This window comes from Giraffa tippelskirchi, chromosome 5, assembly GCF_054371585.1.
Source record: "Giraffa tippelskirchi isolate mGirTip1 chromosome 5, T2T-mGirTip1v1.2.pri, whole genome shotgun sequence".
In the NCBI taxonomy this organism is placed as follows: domain Eukaryota; kingdom Metazoa; phylum Chordata; class Mammalia; order Artiodactyla; family Giraffidae; genus Giraffa; species Giraffa tippelskirchi.
Genome location: NC_137279.1, coordinates 26,942,484 through 26,965,559, shown reverse-complemented (window position 1 = coordinate 26,965,559; position 23,076 = coordinate 26,942,484). Strand labels below are relative to the sequence as shown.

Below are 23,076 nucleotides of genomic sequence, written 5' to 3'. Positions count from 1 at the left end.
GGATTGAACCTGGGCTCCGGCATTAAAAGCACCAAGTCCTAACCACTGGACTGCCAGAGGATTCCCCCAAATTCAAACTTGACTTCGGGTTTCTACTGAATGCATATTGCTTTTGCATCAAAGTTGAAAAATTATAAGTGGAAGCATCATAAGTCAGGGACTGCCTGTGGTAGTAGCAATGAAGCCAAACATTACTGGAGAGGCCAAAACAGTCCCTCTGCCTGAGGCCTTGCAGCAGCCCCGTCTACGCTTATGTGAAGTCACCCCTATTTGCTCCTGTCCTTCTTGTGATGAAATTGTGTCTCCATCTCCCATCTGCTCGCCTGAGCCTCGTCTGGAGCCTTCTATGTATCACAGGCTCAGCACGGAAAAGCTGAGGGCTCAGGGCCATGCATGAGCCCTCCTGCACCAGGGGCCATGCTGGCTAAACTGTCTGTGGCTCACCCAGGCCTCCACGCTCTCACGGTCTGACCCAGAGGGTGGAGTCCTGGCGAGGGCACTTGGCAGGGTGACTGCTGTTGTCACTCACAACACAAACAACAGCACTGGACCTTGGCGGAGTGTGGACTGCAAGCTACATCGTTTCATCCTCTCAGACCTGCGCGATGGATGATGCAGCTTCCCCACTTTGCAGAGCAGGAAAGAGGCAAAGAGAAGAAAACGAGCCTGCCGTGCCTGTGGTCCAATGACAGCGGCTAGACGGATGCCTTTGGACGTGCTGGTCACTCGCCATCAGCGTGGAGGCTGGAGTCTGTCCCAGGGAGTCAAATGCTCCAGGATTTCTATTTTGGGCCCCTGGTCTAAGTCGAGTGTAGCTTTTGTCTTCTGTTTCCTACTCAGCCTGTAGAGCCTGGATGCAGAATAAATCTGCCTGCTCTCGCAGATCTCACAAAACAACAAGTCTTCAAGGGAGAGGAGGAGGGGAGGGAAGCCAAGAGTGGATTTGGAAGCAGGTTTCTCTGGTCCATGACTTGGGGGCCCTGAAGCTGGCAGGCTCCCCTGCCCGAGGAGGGACCTGGCTGGGCCATGGCCAAGCATGGTAGTCAAGGAGGCCTAGGGAAAACAAGCCTGAACTTGAGATTGAGGAGAAGGGCATTGCAAGGTCGAAAGTCCACCACCATTGGGGTAGGGGAGTGGGCATCCTCACTCAGTTCTTGGCTTCCATTCTGTATTTTCAAATCTGAGTTTATACTCTGGCAACACCAGAGTTCTCTGGGGCACCCATCCCAAGAGTTCTCCATAGACTAGGGTCTCCTGGGCAGAATCCCATGCTGGGAGCCTCAGGATAGGTGCGCAGATGCTCACAGAGTCAGGCCTGAGTCCTTAAAAAAGGAGAAAGGACCTACTGAATTTTCTGCCTTTAGCAAAGTTAGGTTCTAGCATTTTCTATGTTTGCCAGGCTCCAGGGACAAAGGGATGATAAGATGAGCATAGACCTTACCCACCAGGAGCTTAGGGAATGAGGCCGGCGCTCTAGCTGGATCCCAATGAAACCAGAAGCTTGCTTTCTGTTTCAGCCACCTTGCTTTTTAAAAAAAATATTTATTTACTTATTATTTTTGGTTGCGCTGGGTGTTTTTTGCTGCACACAGGCTTTCTCTAGTTTCAGGGGCTACTCTTTGTTGGGGTGCACAAAGAGCTTCTCAGTGCGGTGGCTTCTCGTGTTGTAGAGCACCGGTTCTAGGCACCCGGGCTTTAGCAGTTGTGGTGCACAGGCTTTAGATCTTCCCAGACCAGGGACTGAACCCCTGTCCCCCTCATTGGCAGGTGGATTCTTATCCACTGCACCTCTAGGGAAGTCCCACCTGGCTTGATATAAGGTAATTCATTAAACAATCATCAATGAACAAAAGACTCACAGAAGAGAAGTGCAGGGGGTCCACTGAGCTTATGACAAAGGAACCTCACCCCATGGAGGTGACGTGTCGTTTGCCGGGATCTTCATCAGACCAGTGAGTCAGGTCACAGAGCCTTTAGTGAACCGAACCCCCCAGTGCCTTCAGTCACAGAATCAGAGCTGTCTTGTCGCCTGTCGTGGAGGTGGTGGCAGAGGCCAAGAGGAGCCCACAGCACAGCTAGTAGTGACCAGGAAAAAAGCTCAATTCAGCTATCATCACACAAAATCCTCCCAAGGTCCTATTAAAGGCCAGGGATAGAGCCAGGTCCTGGGGACAAGCCAGTGGACACTCCCACAATGATGGTAACATCATCAAATCAAAGGTCTAGTGGTGAGGACAGACATGGACACACAGTTGTGATAAAGTGTGGTAAGTGCAGGGCTCTGGGGGCATCCAACAGAGGTGGCCCCCAATAGTGATGGTCCCCCAGTAGTGGTGGCCTCCAACAGTGGTAGTCCCCCCACAGTGGTTGCCCCCAAAAGAGGCAGTCCCCCAAGAGAGGTGACCCAACAGTGATGGCTCCCCAAAAGAGGTGGTCCCCCTAAAGAGGTGATCCCCCAAGAGAGGTGGGCCCCAACAGAGGTTCATGAACAGAAGTGGTCTCCAACACCAGTTAACCCCCTAGTCTGGAAAATCCAAGAGAGAGCCTCATCTGACCTGAGACCATAAGCAGAGGCTGGGCAGGTGACATGTGATGGGCAGGTGACATGCGATGGGCAGGTGACATGCGATGGGGTAGCAGAAGAACGGAGGGGCACAGGAAGCTGAAACAGTGTCCCAGGCAGAGGGAACAGCACATGCAGGGCATGGAGCTGGGAGAGAGCTGGGCAAGTTCAAGAACCTGAGAGAAGAGCACTGTGTTTGTCTCTGGGGCTGCGGTAACCACGTACCACCCTGGGAGGCTTGACACACAGAGTTGATTCTCTCACAGGTTTGGAGCTGGAAGTGTTAGAGAGCCATGCTTCGTCCAAAGGCTCCAGGGAAGAACCTTTTCTTGCCTCTCCCAGTGTATGGAAGTTGCTGGCAATCCTTGGTGCTCCTCAGTTTCTATGGTTTATAGACACATCACTCTGACCTCTGCCTCTGTGGTCATGTGGTCTGTCCCTCTGTGCTTCTTCACATGGGCTCCTTACAGGGACATCAGATCTTAGGTTAGGGCCTATCCTTATTCAGTACGACCTCCCCTTAACTTGGCTAGTTACACTGGCAAAAATTTTATTTCCGAATAAGGTCATATTTTGAGGTTCCAGGTGGACACAAGTCTTTAGGGGACACTGTTCAACCTATGACAACACTCTGGAGGGCAAGGAGGAGGGCAATCTGCATTGAGAATTAGGGGATCATACATACAGGGTGGGGGACCAGCTGTCTCTCTGGCATGATGGGGGGCTCTCTGGCAAGAAGAGCAGTGTTTGCTGGTTGCAACTTCAAGGCTCCTCTGGTGGGGGAAAGTCTATCTCACACCAGATGGCAGAGGACGGGGCGGGAGGGGGGGAGTCGTGGAGAAGCCAGTGTGCAAAGATCTTGCTTTAAAATACACCAGATCAGGAAGATCTGTCAAGCCCGCGAAGCAGATGCCTTGTAGACTCTATTAAAAGCACAAATGAACTTTAGAAGACAGGTCCTAATAAGCAATTCTAATTATCATCTTCATTAGCTACTCCAGTCCCAGGGTGATCTATTTTCATACTAGGAAGGCACCACATCCATGTTTGTCTGGAAAATCTGTTCTTTTGACATATCCCAGATGTGGTGTATAGTGTGCAGAAAGGTGTCTCTGACCTTGAGCAGGGGGCAGAGGTAGAAGGTTCCTCCATGAGCCAGAATCTTCACATTTGATGTTGATTTAGTTTCCCACTGCATGTTTCAATACATTTTGGAGGGGGAGAGATCCAGCAGTAAGATTTGGCATGCCTCGCACAGTGTGAGATGACAGCAATAGCCAATGACACTGAACAGTCATGTGGCAGTGCCCTGGAAGGAGCCTGTTCTATAGTGTGATTCATCTGCATCTCAGAACATCATGACCACCCTGCAGGAGAGGTGTTAGAATCTCCCCACTTCACACATGGGAAGACAGTGGTCCAGAGAGGTGAACGGTGACTAGAGAAATGACATAGCTGCTGTATGGCCCTGGCGATCTGAATCAGAGATCATCCTCAACATGTAACACTGGGTCAGATGCAGCCAGACGCTGTGAGGGTGAGAAACAAGCTCGCCCACTGCCTGGCTTCTGCCACCAGTTCCCTCTCAAGGTGTGGGGCTGTGTTCCACACACCTTGGATTTAGCAAGTCCTGGTTGGGAACCACTGTTGAAACAGTCCCTTGACATTGTATATCTGCAGCTTTCCTCACTTCTCAGTAGGAACCCATTTCTGAGACTTAATGGCTGTCCCGTAAAGGAAGATTTCAGCTCACCCGACACTTTCTTTATTAAGCCTTGAGCTTGTTGGTGGGGTTCCTGGGTTCTCAGAGCACTCAGCAGGTACACACCAAATGTCAGTGTTGAACTTGGGATTGGCTTATGGTTATTTACAGTTATTTACATGTCTGTCTCTCTCTTTGACAGGTGACATCCCCAAGGTTAGGAAATGAATCCAATTCATGTCTGACCCCCTGACCCTAGTGTTTAATAGAAGTCTTTGAAAGTTAAACAGAAAATTTGAGCTGTGCATCTCTGCCTGAGTTGAAAGATGGGTAAGGACCATATTCACTGGGCTCTATTCTGTACTTCTGCTCAAAGCTGTCTTTGAACACAGAGACACCTGTGTTCTCGAACATTCCTGGGAAGGGCAGAGGTTGCATCAATCACATCTCTCCCGGCATGCACCACCAGCCCCAACACAGAACAGCCCTAACATCTCACCAAACAGTAGGGCATCTGCACTGAGATGGAATCTGCTCTCCGCACGGAGGGCCGGTTCTCTCCCTGTCTTTTCTGGACCACTCAGCAGCTCCTGAGACCCTTTTCTGTACCTTCACTGGCTGATGCCTTTAGTTGGACATCATATTCTGCCCTGGATGGTAAACATGTGGGAACGGCAGCTACATAACACTCCGAGTGTTTCAAAGCACAGTTCTGGGACAGATGTAGTCCTCAGCTCTAACACTCATCATTTGACAGTTACAAAAAAAAGGGATACAGATTCAGCTGCAGAAAATGTCTCGTCCTGGCATAAATGGAGCTACAGGAGAGATTGGTCCTACATAAGATCAAATTCCAGCTTTGTCCCCTCCCAGCTGTGCAGATAAACTCTCTTCCATCACCTACAAATGGGTACAACATAGTACCTGTCTCTGTGTTGTCATGAGGATTAAATGAGACTATGTAGGTAGGGGCAATAATACAAACAATTAATAACAATAAAGCCCAGACATTGTGCCAGTGATCACTGACCAGTGAAACTGGCCCTGTGACCTGATTTGCAAGCTGAGTGCACCCTGGATCATAAGTAAAGAGCTCAGACAGCGTCCAGTTTGCATACTTTGGAGCAGACAACAAGCAGTAGCTCCTATGATGATCCTTACTGTGTGATAGCTGACCCAAAGTGCACCAATCACCATTTGTCAAAAAGCCTGCTTGCATCCTAGGTACACTCAGGGATGCTGTTTTAAAAAATTTGTTTAAATCATCTTCACCCCTGACTGATTTTCACTTTTGTCAGTAGGGAAACTCCCTGAAATGACTAATCTCTCTTTGTCCCTGGGCTGGGGTTTGGAAGGCACCACTGGCAAAAAGAAATCAATCCAAAGCAATTAAACTCCTACTAGGTCTGATGGGAAGGAGCTGGATTGATCAGAAGTGCACTGGCATGGGAAACCCTCATGGGTCTCTGCCCTGTGGCACCCCCAGAGGGCCAGGTGCCTCTTCCCAGCTTCAATGTCCCAATGCAGGTGCCCCTAAAGTCCTCCTGAACCAAAGGCTTAGTTACTTCCTCTTCTGGGTCCTCAGCTGAGTGCCGAAAAATTGATGTTTTTGAACTGTGGTGCTGGAGAAGACTTTTGAGAGTCCCTTGGGCTGCCAGAGGTCAACCTAGTCAATCCTAAAGGAAATTAGCCCTGAATACTCATGGGAATGACTGATGCTGAAGCTGAAGCTCCAATACTTTGGCCACCTGATGCAAAGAGCTGACTCATTGGAAAAGACTTTGATCCTGGGAAAGATTGAAGGCAAAAGGAGAAGGGGGTAGCAGAGGATGAGATAGTTAGATAGCATCACCAATTCAATGCATCTGAATTTGAGCAAACTCCAGGAGATACCAGACTTCCCTGGTGGCTCAGAGGTTAAAGCGTCTGCCTCCAATGCGGGAGACCTGGGTTCGATCCCTGGGTCGGGAAGATCCCCTGGAGAAGGAAATGGCAAACCACTCCAGTATTCTTGCCTGGAGAATCCCATGGACAGAGGAGCCTGGTAGGCTACAGTCCACGGGGTTGCAAAGAGTCGGACACGACTGAGCGACTTCCCTTCCCTTCCTTCCAGGAGATACCAAAGGACAGAGGAGCCTGGCGAGCTGCAGCCCATGGGGTCTCAAAGAGCCGGACATGACTTAGCGACTGAACAACAACAAAATGGGGCTTCCACACTTAATTCAAACACTTATTTCAGCAATTGTTAGGTTCTACTTGAATGATGATTTCAGATCTGCGTCATTCTCATTCAATTGTTAGATCCTTGAAAATATAGGGATCATTGAAAAATATAGGATCCTTGAAAAAATAGGGACCATTTCTTGTTATAATTGATTTACAGTGTTGTGTCACTGTCAGGTTTACAGCAAAGTGATTCAATTATATATATATATATATATATATATATATATATATATATTCTTTTTTAGATTCTTTTCCCTTACAGGTTATTACAAAATGTTTAGTTCCCTGTGCTATACAGTAGGTCCTTGTTGGTTATCTATTTTATATATAGTAGTGTGTATATGTTAATCCCAAATTCCTAATTTATCCCTCACCCCCCTTTCCTCTATGGTAATCATAAGTTTGTTCTCTAAACCTGTGGGTCTATTTCTGTTTTGTACACAAGTTCATTTGTATCATTTTTTAAGATTCCACATATAAGTGATATCATATGATATTTTTCTTTCTCTGACTTGCTTCCTTCACTCAGTATGATAATCTCTAGGATCATTCATGTTGCTGCAAATAGCATTATTTCATTCTTTTTTATGGCTGAGTAATATTCATTCACACACACACACACACACACACACACACACACACATATACACACCACATCTTCTTTATCCATTCATCTGTTGATGGACATTTAGGCTGTTTCCATGTCTTGGCCTGGAGAAGGCAATGGCACCCGACTCCAGTATTCTTGCCTAGAAAATCCCATGGATGGAGGAGCCTGGTGGGCTGCAGTCCATGGGGTCGCTAGGAGTCGGACACGACTGAGCGACTTCACTTTCACTTTTCACTTTTATGCATTGGAGAAGGAAATGGCAACCCACTCCATTGTTCTTGCCTGGAGAATCCCAGGGACGGGGGAGCCTGGTGGGCTGCCGTCTATGGGGTCGCACAGAGTCGGACACGACTGAAGCGGCTTAGTAGCAGCAGCAGCAGCATGTCTTGGCTATTGTAAACAGTGCTACACTGAACACTGGGGTGTATGTATCTTTTCGAATTACAGTGTTCTGTGGTATATGGCCAGGAGTGGAATCACTGGATCATGTAACTATAGTTTTAGTTTTTAAAGGAACCTCCATACTGTTCTCCATAAAGGCTGTATGTATCAATTTACATTCCCACCAACAGTGTGGGTACATTCCCATGTTTTTCTCCACACCCTCTCCAGCGTTTATTATTTGTAGACTTTTTGATGATGGCCATTCTGACCAGTGCAAGGTGATACTTCACTGTAGATTTGATTTACACTTCTCTAATAATTAGTGACACTGAGCATTTTTTTCATGTATCTGTTGACCATCTGTATGTCTTCTTTGGAGAAATGTCTATTTAGATCTTCTGCCCATTTTTTGATTGGTCTTGTTCAAATTTACATGATATTCCTTCACATGTCCAGCACACTTTGTAAGCACTGGTGTCAGTCAAGATTTTCAATTACAAAGTTGACAGACAACCCAAATCAAGCTAGTTTAAATAAAAATAAAATTATAGGCTCACAGACTTGCCAAGTCCAAGGTTAGTTCTACCTTTAGATATGGCTTGGCCAATGAGCTTAAGTGATACCACCAACCCTGGTATTATCCCTGGTATATCTCCCTCAGCATTACTTGGCTTCCCTCGCTGTGTTGGTTCATTCCTCAGATGGGCTCTCTCCTCCTGGTGGCAAGTTGGCTGCCAACTACTTCAGCCTCATCTCTCTTGTTCAAGTTCATTGAGTAAGCATGCATCTTTTGTCCAGAGGTCTCAGTAAAGCCTCATTGTGTCTCTCTAGCTCTGACTGGATCAAATGCCCATTCTTAAACCAATCAGTGTGGCCCGGGTCAGTAATTCTCAGGGTTGGAGTGAACCGAATCTGCACTAAATGGATTAATAAGTGGTGATGGGAGGGGTGATTTTCTAGAAGAAAACCAGAGTAATGGGTGGTGAGTGAACAGGGCACAGCAAAGGTCTACTTTAGCACCAAGTAACAAACATTAGGGAGGAAATCGGATCCTTTATTAGCATTCCTTATGGCTCAATGATAATAACTCATTGTTACTTCTTCCCTTGCCTTTTATTATTCTAGGGCAAGAATTCTATCTTGGATTTCTTTCTTTCTACCGCTTCTCATAGGAAGGGTTTTTCAAATCACATGCACCAAGAACAAGAGGACTGGGTGAAAGAAAACAACTCTGGTGGCAACTTGAATCTGATAAGAGGTAATTATTTTCATGACCAACCCAAGCACTAAAATGCAGACAAATGCTTCATTAACTAGATCAAGCTTCTTCCAATAGTTTATTTTAGGTCTGTTGAGAAAAGACGTTACATTTTTCAGCTGATAAACGTTTTACTATGATGTATTCTGAAGACACAATTAACAAACTCAGTACAGTATATGCGTGTGTGGAGTACAGAGTATGTGTATGTGTACGTGGATAGTGTTATATGTGTGGGTGACAAACAGAGATACCTTCTTTCAAATGGCCATGGAATATTAAACAAAACTGATGACATTCTGGACCACAAGGAAAACCTCAATAAATCCCAGAAGGAAGTTTACAGGGCTCCCTCCCTGACCACAATTCCAGAAAGAAGAAGAAAGATTTAAAAAGGCATATACAGCTACATTTGCATTATACCTGGAGAAAGGATACAGGGTCTCTAACCCAGGGAGCAGAGGTCCTGCTCCCACATGAGATGGTTGCTGAGAATACCATGACGTTCTCCTTCACCTGACCTTGCCCAGCCATCCCAGCTGCCCAGGATTCAGGATTCAGACACAGGGGTTTGAACACTGCGGTAGGGAACATCCAGGTGAGCCTTCAAGGCAGAGTGGTCCTAAGTGTGTGCTCACTGTCTTAGGACATGAATCTGTGTCTCTTGCGTCTCCTGCATTGGTGGCATTGGTGGGAGGATTCTTTACTCCTGAGGCACCTGGAAAGCCTAGAATGGTCCTACATCACATCTTAATTGTAACCTTATTGAAATTTAATGGTTGCTATAAAAGGTCTAAGGAAGCATAATGGAAACAGAAGGAGAAATAGTAGGAATGCTTTAGACATTTAGAAAAGCCTAAAAGGACAAAATAATTCTGCCTTCTTTATTAGTTCAAGCAACTGATTATAGCTGTGATAGAGCAGAGACATTGATATATAAGAGCTTTTGATATCAGGTCATCTTGATGGTCTTAACATACCAGAAGGACATTCTAATTAGATTCAGAGTGGGTGAGTGATAATCAGATTTGGGATCAGATCAGGGTTAAATTAAGCAGTGAATGAAAGAAGTTAAAGATTAAGGTGATCTATACCTCTCCTACACTTCTCAGAAAGGATTTGAAGTGGATTTTCAAAACTTCATACAGTCACGCAGAGAGTGATTCAGAGCCCAGACTTTAGAATAAAAAAAGAAGTAGATGTAAATCACAGCTCTGTCCTTCCTGCCACGTGACCTTGGGCAAGTCACCCGCCTCTGATTTCTTATCTGTATAACAGGACTCACATCATTCCTGCACCTCGAAGGCTGGTGGAGGGAAATATGGGCTAATGAAGGAAGATTCCTTGGTACGGACCCTGCCTTGGCTCCAGAACCTATAGGAACCGGCCTGGAAATTTGCCTCTGGACACCCTAGTGACTATGGAAAAGAGAGAAGCATGATCAGCAGTAAGATTCAGCATCCATAAGCTAAAAATAAATCATTAACTTAGAATTACAGTTCCTATTACACTGACTTCAGAAAGACTTGAGAAAATTTGATCTCACGGGTCTTCAAAGGATAAGACAGGGGAGAGTATTCAAGATGACATCTTTCCAGTAAAGTCACTGGTGAGTTCCAGAGGCCAATGGAATAGGAATGCAAATGTAGGTATTGGGGAATTGTTCAATCTTTCTCTAAATTTGCATCCTTTTAAAGTATGTTTTCCTTGGGGACTTTCATGGCGGCCCAGAAGTTGACTTCACCTTCCAATGCAGGGGGTGCAGGTTCGAACCCTGGTCAAGGATCTAAGATCCCACATGCCTAGCGGCCAAAAAACCAGAATAGAAAAACAACTGAAGCAATATTGTAACAAATTCAATAAAGAATAAACTTCCCTTTAAAAAAATAAAAATAAAGTTTAAGTTGTCTTCAATTCTAGTTAATGTTGCCAATATTTACTTGCTTCCATGGAGATCTGTTTTCAAGGGAGAAGCAGAACTGAGTTGAAAACCTGTACAGGAAGGTTCCCAGCAGCATTACACATGGCCATTACACATGGCCAAAAGGTAGGAACAAACCAAATGCCCATCAGCTAACGAACAGACAAACAAAATATGGGCTGCTGTGCTCAGCTGCTCAGTCGTGTCCGACCCTTTGCGACCCCATGGACTGAAGCCAGCCAGGTTCCTCTGTCCAAGAGGATTCTCCAGGCAAGAATACTGGAGTGGGCAGCCTATTCCTTCTCCAGGGGAACTTCCTGACCCAGGAATTGAACTGGGGTCTCCTATACTACAGGCGAATTCTTTACCAGTTGAGCTACCAGGGAAGCCCAAACAAAATATACTATATCCATATAATACAATATTATTCTGTCATGAAAAAGGCATGAAGTACTGATGCATGATACAACATGGATAAATCTCGAGAACATGATGCTAAATGAAAGAAGCCAAGTCACAGAAGACCAATATTGCATGATTCTGCTTATCTGTAGTATATGAAATTTCCAGAATAGGCAAGTCTATAGAGTTGGAAAGTAGAGTAGTGATTGATTGCCTAGAGTGGATTGTATAGTCTGTGATTATATTTCAATTAAACTATTACAGTAAGAAAAAAAGTGGGCCACCCTTACCATCAGCCATGCTTGAGGGACTCTGAACTGAAACAGCTGAGATATTTTTTCTCAGAGCAAAATAGCCTAAGGGGAAACCAAGTGACACAACATTTCAAAAGATTTCATTGGGAGAAAGTCCACAAATTGCAACTGAATCTGTGGGCATCCTGAAGATTGCAAAAAGAACTGGCCCCCAGAAAATCTAAGGGAGCCCCCTTCCAAATCACCATTACCCCAATTTTTAGAGTCCAGAAATCCCAGAGTGGGGTGGCTGCAACTCGCTCGGTCCACAGGCTTCTGAATGACAGTAGCAGCTTCTCTGGGCCTATTTCCTTTTTGGAGCTCCCACCTGCATTCCCACAATGCTCATCCATTTGACATTCAATAATGGTAATACTAATAGCAGTGAGCTCTAGGTCAGACATGGAGCTTGACATATATTATTTCATTTTATCTTGCTAATACCCTTTGCGGGGGGCACTGTCACCCCCATCTTACAGTGGAGATAAATGTGTCTCAGAGAAGCAACTAGCCTTGTGCAAGGTCTTGACCTCGAGTCTGTGGGACCCCAGAATCTGTGTTCTTTACCTTCCACATTCTTGGCTCCCTTCTCCTCCCAACTTCTAAGCTAAATCTCTCCTGTGTATTTAAGTCCATCTTCTCCTGTTCTAAGTACAAATTGGTGTCCTCTGCAGAAATTCCTGTATATGGCTGAAGATAGATCCCGAAGCATATCTTAGCTGTCCCTGCTTAATTAAGCAATGCCAATTCACCCCCCTCCCAAAGAGAAGCATCAAGTGATGACAAGAGAGGAAAAAAGTCTGAGTTCCTATTGAATTGTAAAATCTCTGATTGAGCCTGCAACAGCCAGACAACAAACATACGCTCATATTTATCCTGGAAGGATGGGCACAATGGCTCTTTTTGTTATATGAAATAAGCTAAGATTTAAGAAACAGGAAAAGTACAGGTTCCACAGAGACTGAGATCTATCTAAGCAGGGAATATATATTCTCCCCTTTCAATTTATTTATTTTTTGGCCATGCCACACGGCTTACAGTATCTTAGTTTCCCGACCAGGGATCCAATCCTGAGCTCTGGCAGTGAGAGTGTGGAGTCCTAACCACTGGACTGTCATGGAATTCCCTTCACATTTATTCAGTAAGGGCATGGCCACCTCTTTCCTTCTTTGTACCCCATCCCCAATTTCTGTAGCTGTTATTCTTACCAGAGTCATAGCATCTCTGAACAACATCAGCGGTGTTCATCTGTGTCAGATTTTATAGCTTGGGCCCTTGTGGTAACTATTACAGAACTTAAACTCAAGCCCCCATGGATGTAAATCATATTATCAACCACCTGCCATGTCCCGACAGCGCGTTCCAATTACTAATGTGCTCCTTGTCAGTAACATAAGTAGTGAATGTACCATCATTTGGGTGGCTTATTGAAAGACCAATCCCTCTACTGGTTGCTCTGACAGTAGCCGTGGAAGCAGCCTCTTCCTCTGTTGAAAGGAGGAGGCAGTCTTCCTCTTCCACTTCCCCTGGAAACTCCTGTTCCAGTTGTACAGCCAGCTCGTGGCTCAGTGCAGTCAGGAGAGATCTCAGAGGTGGTTTCAAACTCCAGCCCTGCCTTTCACCCTGTGTGCTTAGGTCAGCTCTGCCTGGACTGCAGTATGTCCCTGTGGAAAGTGGGACAGATCATTCCTGCTTTGCTGGGTGGTGCAAAGTGCCCAGAACACAGGAGAAGCTCAGTGTGAGCTAGTCCACTTCCAGGCTGCATGATGGCCACTGGTTCTGTGTTCCAAACTGATTCCAAGGACAAGGCAGACCCAGGACATTTCTCTTGGAGCACGGGCCCTGGCCTGGTAGACCAGGGATCCATCTCAGTACAATACCACCCTTGGTCACCTGTCCCACAGGTAGCAGATGAATCCAAAGGTGACGGGCACAGACTTCGAAGGATGGAGTCGGGGCTGTTGGGGGAGGTGCTGGGGAGAGCTGAGGGGTGTTGATAAAAATCAAAAAGGCAGCCACTTAGCTTTCAGGAGAGGTGCAAATTCATTTGGAAAGTCTCCTGATCAGCAGGGCTGGGAAGGGATAATTCCACTCAGAACAAGAGGCAACAGATAAAAATACCTGCGGTGCACCGCGGAGACAGATATTAAGGTAAGGAACCACAGAGGGGAACCTCCTATTCTTAAAAAGTCACAATCAGTTTAGCAGGTTGAAAACAGGCTGCTAACAGCCCTGGTAAATTCTTGAGTCACAGGCCCCCTGAGCGCGGGGCTAAATTAAAACCGGTTACCTTTCTACCGCCCACCTCCTCAAACCCTCAGGTCCTCTCTGCTCCCAGAATAATTGCACCTGTGCATCTTTCCAGCCAGCTTCCAGAACCAGGTGAGTTCCAGCCCACAAAACCATCCAATGTTACTATTTCAGCAAGTCTAGTTCCTGAGAATACTAGCTGGGTCCCAACAAGCTCAGAAACACCAGAATGACTGGGAAAGATGCCTCTCCTGCCCTGAACTGGGCCTCATGGTTTATGGAAGAGACCCTTCCCTTCAGAAACTAGAGGAAGGGGTTCAAATACGGCAAGGGAAACCAAAACATACACAGGTCTTCCACAGAATGTGCGAAACACTGTCTACGCGCTATGGTAGCTTGGAAGACTAGTCCACGGGCAGACTCCATAAAAATGTATTGGGCAAATGCCTTTTTCTCTCTGGGCCTCAGTTTCTGCATCTGTAAAATGGGAGGGCTCACTCACAAAGGGCCAGATGGTCTCCTTGGGGGCAACTTGAAGATTCTCATGACACTGAGACTACTGGCTCGAGTCCTCAGGTGACCACCACCTCCCCAGGCAGGCTGGTAGGGGACGTTCACAGGCAATCCACCAGAGGCCAGGTTAGTTACCACTGCCTGAGATTCTGCAGCTTCTCTGAGGCTCTAATCCAGGCCAGCCCCACCCAGAAGCACGTCTCTGCTCCCCAAAGTGGGCTGTCTTCATTCTTCCTCTGATCTTTGCTCCTCTGCCAAGGGTGGTCCATGGGCCACTGATGCCCATCGGCTGTGGTGTCTCAACCCGAACAGGAGCATTTGAAGCAGGTAGACGACTGTGTTGGCACCAATATGAGCCAAGTGGCCCCTGGCCAGGCCCCCCAGCTTCCTCGAGCAGGTAATTCTGGGTCAGTGGTAGGACTGGCTGAGAGAGGGGCCAGGAGATGCGCTGGAGCCCAGGGTAGTCACCAGGTCAGAGCTATTCACTCACCAGGTAAGGAAATTCCCTTCTTTTATTTACGCTGTTCCATCTTCCTGGAACACTGTTCTCCCACCAAGAGGCAGGACTGTGTGGGGAGGAGAGCCAGACTGCCTGGGTTCACATCCCACCTCCACCATCTGCGTTAGCTGCAAGACTGTGCAGATGACCTGTGCCTCAGATGTTCACCTGAGAAATGGGGCTGCAGGTGGTCCCTACTTCACCCAGGGGAGTGAGGACTCTGAATCAGTGCATGCACAATTTTTGGAACAATTCCCACACCCAGTAGGTGCTGTCTGGCAGGTCCTGCTGATTTTTTGTTTGTTTTAGTTGCAGTGTGCAGGGTCCTTTTAGTTTTAGCATCTGGGATCTAGTTTGCCAACCAGGTATTGAACACCAGCTCCCTGTGTGGGAATGTGGAATCTTAGCCAGTGGACCTCCAGGGAAGTCCCTCTGGCATGTTTTTGGATCTCACTTGTCCCCTCCTGTTGGACATCTTTTCTGGACTCAGCAGCCCGTGAACCTTCCCCTCACAGCAACTGCCACCCTGTGTAGTGATCACTCCATGGACACCCCCACCCGCTAACCCACAGTCCCGGAGGAAGTTTCCTCTGGACCCTCCAGAAGAGCCTGTTAAGTACAGGAAGGATGTACTTGGAAGCAAGCCAGATGAATTCACAGCTTAGCCCTGCCCACTCCCCAGCTGTGATTTTAGGGAACTCATTTCTTCTTTCTGGCCCTCAGGGTCCTCACCTGGAAAACTAATACAAAATCTGGCTTAGTGTTTCTCAAACCTCAGTTGAACACAGGAATCACCTGGGGACCTGGGTAAAATGTAGATTCTGATTCAGCAGATCTGGGAGGGGCCTGGGATTCTGTGCTTCTTTCTTTCTTTTTTTTTTTTAATATTTATTTATTTGGCTGTGTCAGGTTTTCCTTGTGGCATGTGCGATTTTCATTGCATCATGTGGGATCTTTCACTGCTCCACGGCATGTGAGGTCTTAGGTCCCTGACTAGGGATTGAACTCACGTCCCCTGCATTGCAAGGAGGATTCTTAACCACCGGACCACTAGGGAAGTCCCTGGGATTCTGCATTTCTGACAAGCTCCTACAGATGCTGCTGGTCCATGGCCACACTTTGACTAACAACAGGCTAAGCTCTCTTATATAAAGACGTCTGGAGTCTGGCACACAGGGATACTCAATAAAGGGTAGCTCACAATCTTATCACAGAGGTAAGAAAAAAAAAAGTCTCTAATCACAGAAGTTGCAGTCCATACCCTAGAACCCCTGGGCCCCATTTCAAAGCCAATTCTCTGAAGCCTATATTTGTCATCTCCTGCCAGTGGCATGAACTCTGGGCAAATGAACCTGGTGAGACCATCTGGCCCTTTGGAAATATGCCCAGCACTGCCGATCCTGGCACGGGCACAAGCTGGAAATGCTGACCAAGCCCAGACACACAGCAGCACCTTGTGTGGGAGCCAGGAGGGAGGGGGTGGAGCTTGCAGGTGGGGAGAGGGCCGGACCTTCTGATGGGGGAACATCACAGAGCCACTGCCTCCGCGTAGGACCTGAGCTCTGACGACCCGAGCTCTGACTCTTGCCGTGTCTATACACACTCTCAGCCCCAGCTCAGCTCTCAGGGTTGACTGGATCCGCTTCCTTTCTAAGACCCCAGGAAAGTCAAACCCTCAAACACAGACACCTGGAGCTCTCCAGATGCCAGCCCAGGTGGAGGGAGATGGGAGGGATGGGGAGCTAGGGATGCAGAGAAAGGGAAGGAGAGATGGGGAGAATCCGAAGATACAGCCCATAGAAAGATACGCCCCCAAGATACAGTCCCATGGGAAGAGATGGCATCTCTTAAGCAGGTGTGTATGTCCAGTGCTCTTGTGCCTGCTTTATTTATTTATAATCTTCTAAAAAATATTTATTTATTTATTTAGTTACCGCCTGCCAATGCAGGAAACATAAGAGATGTGGGTTTGATCCCTGGGTTGGGAAGATCCCCTGGAGTAGGAAATGACAACCCACTCTGGTATTCTTGCCTGGAGAATTCCATGGACAGAGGAGCCTGGTGGGCTACAGTCCATGGGGTTGCAAAGAGTCAGGCATGACTCTAGCATACACACACAGACACATTTGGCTGCATCAGGTCTTAGCTGCAACATGCGGGATCTTTGTTGGGTCATGCAGGATCTTTTGTTGCGGTACTCTACTCTCTAGTTGTGGCACTCAGGTTTAATTGCTCCAAAGCATGTGGGATCTTAGTTCCCGGACCAGGGATAGAACCTGTGTCCCCTGCATTGGAAGGAGGATTTTTAACTGTTGGACCACCGAGTAAAGTCCCCTTTTCTCCCTGCTTTACATGCGCCTCCTTATTGGTGTAGGCCTTGCCATCCCACTTTCTGATTGAGCATACTGAGGCCTGAAGAGGCTAAGTCAATGCCCAGGTGGTGGGGGAGAGCCAGGATGCAAGCCCAGCAAAGTGACCACAAAGACTCCCTAACTGGGAACCGCAATGAGCCTCTAGACGTGGTAGCTTTATTCCTATTGTTCTTTATTCCTACTGCTCCCTGTCGGCTCCACCTGCTCCCCACACAGCTGCATAGTGTCCCTCCTTCAGACCCCAGGGTTGGGTGACATTTGGCCTCTGGGACAGGGTCAGAGGAATTGGAAGATTCTTCTCCAGGGGCAGAAGATTCTGTGCCAGGAGCAGGGGCTGAGGATGGCTGACAGCAAGTGCGTGAGTGGGACCACCACTCACCACTGGAGAGCCCGTTGCTGTGGGGCAGGCACGATGGGCCTGGCAGCATCCTGAGCAGCAGTCCCCTGGGCGGACCCCAGTGCAGTGTGATCAGGTGACAGCAAGATCCACCAGGGGCGGCTCCATCGCTGTGCGCTTAGGAGTGAGCATCTCTGATTTGCCTGCAGAGACATCTCCTGGCAGGGAGGCATGAGGCTGGGGCCTACAAAAGGAGGCACATTAAGGACTGACTCATGAGACAGTGGAAGGGCCGACTTGGCGGAGGCCCCATTAATCCAGCGAGGTGAACATGTGTGAGGGCTGTTCTGAGTCTGGCACAGTGAGGTCCCTGGGGACACAGAGCAGGGAAAGGCTGAGATGCTGCCTGTAAGTGCTGGAAGGCAGGCCCTTGGCCCCATACCCCAACAGGGATACAGGTTTCTTTCTGTGATTTGAGCCAGGAAACCATGCAGGCACACCTGTTATACTGTATGTCATCGCTTTATTGCACTTCACAGATACTGCGTTTTTTACAGACTGAAGGTTTGTGGCAACCCTGCACTGATCAAGTCTATTGACACTGTTTTGCCAACAGAATTAGCTCACTGTGTGTCTCTATGTCACATTTTGGTAGTTCTCACAATATTTCAAATGTTTTCATTATCATTATATTTGTTATAGTGATCTGTGATCAGTGATCTTACTGAGCAAAGTAAGTCAGAGAAAGACAAATAAATATATGATATCGCTTACAAGCTGAATCTTAAAAACTGGTACAAATGAACTTATTTACAAAACAGAAATAGAGTCACAGATGTAGAAAACAAACTATGGTTACCAAGGGGGAAAAGGGAGGGATAAATAAGGAGATTGGGATTGACATATACACATTGCTGCTGCTGCTGCTGCTGCTGCTGCTAAGTCGCTTCAGTCGTGTCGGACTCTTAGTGACCCCATGGACTGTAGCCTACCAGGCTCCTCCGTCCATGGGATTTTCCAGGCGAGAGTACTGGAGTGGGGTGCCATTGCCTTCTCCGCATATACACATTACTGTATATAAAATAGATACCTAACAAGGAACTACTGTATAGCACGGAAAACTCTACTCAATAGTCTGTAATGATCTATCTGGGGAAATAATCTAAAAAAGAGTAGATAGGGGCTTCCCTGGTGGCCCAGTGGTAAGGAATCTGCCTGCAGGAGACATGGGTTCGATCCCTGATCCGGGAAGAGCTCACATGCCTCAGAGCAACTAAGCGCACTCGCCACAACTATTGAGCCTGTGCTCTAGAGCCCAGGAGCTGCAATCATGGAAGCTCATGGGCTCTAAAACCTGTGCTTCACTACAAGAGAAGCCACGGCAATGAGAAGCCTGAGCACCACAACTAGAGAGTAGCCCCTGCTTATTGAAACTAGAGAAAAGCCTGAGCAGCAACAAAGATCCAGCATAGCCAAATAAATAAATAAAAAAGAGTAGACATATGTATATGTATACCTGATTCAGTTTGCTGTACTCGTGGAACTAACACAACATTGTAAATCAACTATACTCCAATAAAAATTTTAATATATTACTATTGTGATTCTTTTTTATTTTTAAATCAAGGCACGTACATTTTTTTTTTTAGACATAATGCTATTTTACTTAACAGACTATGGTAGAGTGTAAGCATAACTTTTGTATGCCCTGGGAAGTGAAAAAAAAAATTGTGTGATTCGATTATGATATTTGCTTCATTGCCGTGGTCTGGAACTGAATCTGTAGTACCTCTGAGGTCTGCCTGGATAGAATCCCAGGGTCTGGGACTTGGGGAACTCAGGGAGGTGCACATTGCTTAGGGCATCATTCTGGTGCCTGGGGAGGCAGGGCCACCTCCCCTGGGCAGGGACAGCCGTCTCCCCATCTCTGAGGGACTTTCCAGCTGAAATCTCTCTAGTGTGACAGCCATCCAAGAAAATGTTTCCTGGTTGCCTGGTCCGTGCAAAGTATCATGCCAGGAGCTGAGGCTGCAAAGAGGAGTAAAACACAGCCCGCTGTCAAGGAGTTTAAAATGCCTAACACAAACGCACATGTGGGGATTTCCCTGGTGGTCCAGTGGTTAAGGCTTCACTTCCATGGCAGGGACCATGGGTTTGATCCCTGGTGGGGGAGCTAAGATACTGCATGATGTGCTGTGTGACCAAAAAACAAAAAGAAACCAACCAACCAAACAGAAAACCAAGTGCACAGTGAGTGGTGTGGCAGTGAGGTGGAGGGTTACTTGGGGTCAATGAGGTAGTCTTGACCCACTTCCTATCAGCGTAGGTTAAGCAAGTGACAATGTTTCCTAAGCCTTGGTCTTCTCATCTGTAAAATGGGGATGATTTTAGTAACACCTGCCTCTTTGGGTTAGGATGAGGATTTGCTGCTGCTGCTAAGTTGCTTCAGTCGTGTCCGACTCTGTGTGACCTCATGGACAGCAGCACACCAGGCTCCCCCATCCCTGGGATTCTCCAGGCGAGAACACTGGAGTGGGTTGCCATTTCTTTAAGGAGCACTATAACCACTTCCTATGTGACTGGTCAAGAGGGGAACAGGATCTGAGATTGCAGACATCTTGTTGATTCACATTTTTTTTTTTTTTTAATATTTTTGGTTCCTCAGTTTTTTCAATTTTTTTAAAGAACCAATTTTATTTCATTTACTTATTTATTATAATTATTTTAAAAACTTTTTGACCATATGGCATGCAGGACCTTAGCTCCCTGACCAAGAATCAAATCCTTGCCCCCTGCATTGGAAGCGCGGAGTCTTAACCACTGGGCCTCCCTGAAAAGTCCCTGACTCATGCTTTGAAGCAATTTGGGGCAAGCTTTCTTAAAATTAAAGAGAAAGCCTTAGCAGCATATGAAGATCTTAACTAAAAAAGTTGAAAATCTACCCAAGTGCTTTCTTTTACTGCAAGTGGTGACTGATTTAGTGGCTTCCAGAAGTGTGCGTGACCTGTTCTGTGAAGCTATCCGGGCGAGCTGTGAGTGAGATGAAAAGCTCCAAGATGCTTCTCCTTCTATGAAAACACTGGATGAATGATAAAGGCGACAGCCTGCATCTGATTTTTAATTTTGATGAAAATGGTCTCTATCAGAAGGCAATGCCCGCCAGGATCAACTTCTCAAAAGATAAAGCAGAAGTCTTTATACGTGTCCTTTAAGATGCAGAGAAATGACCCCTAGGGAAGCCGGGTACAAATTGGCTGTGCTAGTCCTTGCCTATGAATCTTCTTCATCTTTTTAGGGTGCTCCAGTTACAAAGCTCCTGCAGTTTTGGAATGGCCTTCCCCCTGAAATTTTCAATGCATGATTTTACAGAAGGTGGGGTTTCTAGGAACTCACAGATAACATTACAGCAGAAATACCTGTGTTAATATGACACAAGCTTAGCACAGTGCCTGGTCCATGGTAAACACTAAAAAGATGCTAGCAGCTATTATTATTTTTTTGTTATTATCCCGTTGATGATAATAGTGGTTAGAATTAATGAATGACAGTGGTAATACACATCCAAATGAGGGGCAGGAGACTTCAGCTCTCACTCCAGCCCAGTGACCCTGAGACTCTGGCTACCACTTCATGCAAGTCAGCAAGCATGTAGGATCCCTGTTTCGACTTGAACTGAATGAGAGCTGGCCTTGAAGTAGGGATGGGGGGCTTGGCTGCCCCAACCTCAGCTTGCTGGTGTGTAAAATGAGGGCAGGGACTGGAGGACCCCCAGGTCCCACCACTTGGATTCCCAGCAACCTCTCCTGGCCCCAGACTCCACTTCCTTGAGCTTCAGCATCAGGCCCTCTTAGCTGGCCCTTCTCTACGCACCTGGCCCTTTCGCTGCCTTTCACACTTTCGCGGACTTTTGTTTCCGAGGTGCTCCCGGGACACATGGCACAGATGTCTTCCGCCAACCCTGCCTCCATGCAGCCCTCGGAAGATGCAGTGGACGCCTGGCGTTCACACAGCCCTTGATGAAGTGCCAGGCTGGGAAGATGATATATAGCGAGTGGGATGGATGGCGACATTTTAATCACTCACGCGGAGAGCGGGCAGCGGCCTAATGGAACTGTCGGTCTCACTGACATCCGACATCTGCAGCTTCAGATTCTTGGAGTGGAGGTTTGTGCTCCTCCCTTGGGGTGGCTCCTGCAGAACTCCAAAATCAGGGCTCCCAGCACCCCATTATGCACCCCAACATGCACTCAGAGAAAGCTACTGCTTCCCTGGCAAGGAAGAGTCTGGTAGGCAGGAGTACAGCCCCCTACATTCCTGACTCCTCTGCACTCACCAGCTCACCCTCATCTGCCCTTGCACCACCTTTGCGGGAGACACAGCAGTGGACAAACTCTCCCCATTTTACAGATGAGGAAACTGAGGCTCAGACATAAAGGACTCAGACTCAAAGCCAATCAGAGGAAAAACTGGAACTGAGTCTCCCTGTCTCAGATCCTTATCTTGAAAGTCTGAGCTTGGTGACATCCTCTTGGGGAGGAGAAGATGATCAGAAAAAGACAGCAAAAAGAAGGGAAGAGACAAGAGAGGGGAGGGCTGGGGAGGCAGAGGAGAGACATGGTAGGGCTTGAGTGTGGACATGGAGAAACATCGAGAGAGGCAGGGCCACACCCTGGGCATGGGAGTCCCCTTGCCCAATGCAACAATTCATATATGTCTTCCATGTGTATGTAACAATCATTTAGTCATTCAACAAATCTTCACTGAGCACCTACTATGTACCAGACACTGTTCTAAGCCGGGGGATACTGCACTGAATGGAACAGATAAATCCCCAGCCTCACGGAGCTGTGACTCTCATTAGAGGAGAGGCTGATGGGCAAACACATACAGAGGGCACCTGTCACTGGAGCTCCTTTCTCCCTCCCGTACTGCATGGATGCAGACTGACCTACTTTATTGTGAACCCAAGGCTCAGATTGGAATGTGAAGGTGGAGTCAAAGGAGCAGACTCTTCCCAGGCCTGGGATCCCTCTTCTTTGGCTTTAGAAACCAAAAATCAACTCTAACAATTAAACCAAGATGGCTGTCAGTAGATCGGAGGCCCTGGTCAAAGTCTACCTCTGGAGCCAGCAGATGAGGGTCACAGCTACCTCCTGAGCTTGTGGCCACCTGCTGTGTATTGATGATGGCAACTTCAGAGGCTCCTGGCGGGCCTGGTTGGCTGGCACCATGAAGTCTCTGGGATCAGAGTGTGGCATAAATCCGACAGCTCAAATTCTGGAATTGCATAAGCTTTTAAACAGATTGCCAGCGTATCTTTTATTTTTATTGTGCTAGAGACACAAACGAAAACAGCAATGATTTGTCCCTCAATAAACAAAGGCAGTAAAAGAAAGGGGGAAAATCACTATCTACTTTACATTCCCTGAGCCTACTTCTTGCTGTGATATAGAGCAGGTTATAAAAAGCCGCTCAGAGGCGGCTGCGTATTCCTGCTGCTGTGCTGGTCAAGGAAGGGGCCAGGAGAGGCCAGAGGGGCCATGCAGCTTATTTGCTGACAGGGGACTGGAGTCAGATAGACGTGGGTTTGGATGAAGGTCTGCAACTTGATGGCTGTGTGACCTTGAGTCAGTCACTTAACCTCTCTGAGCTGCGATCACCTTCCTGTGCAAGAAGAATCAAGTTAATAAAGGTGAACTTGCTTAAGTTAGTGCCAGGCACTTAGTGAGTGCTCAACGAATTCAAC

At 47.2% G+C, this 23,076-nt stretch overlaps 1 protein-coding gene across 1 annotated transcript in view; it reads right to left on the bottom strand.

The window, feature by feature from the left end:
* Nucleotides 1–23,076, bottom strand: part of KAZN (kazrin, periplakin interacting protein) — a 1,354,882-nt gene that overhangs the window by 230,461 nt on the left and 1,101,345 nt on the right. The window lies entirely within an intron of this gene.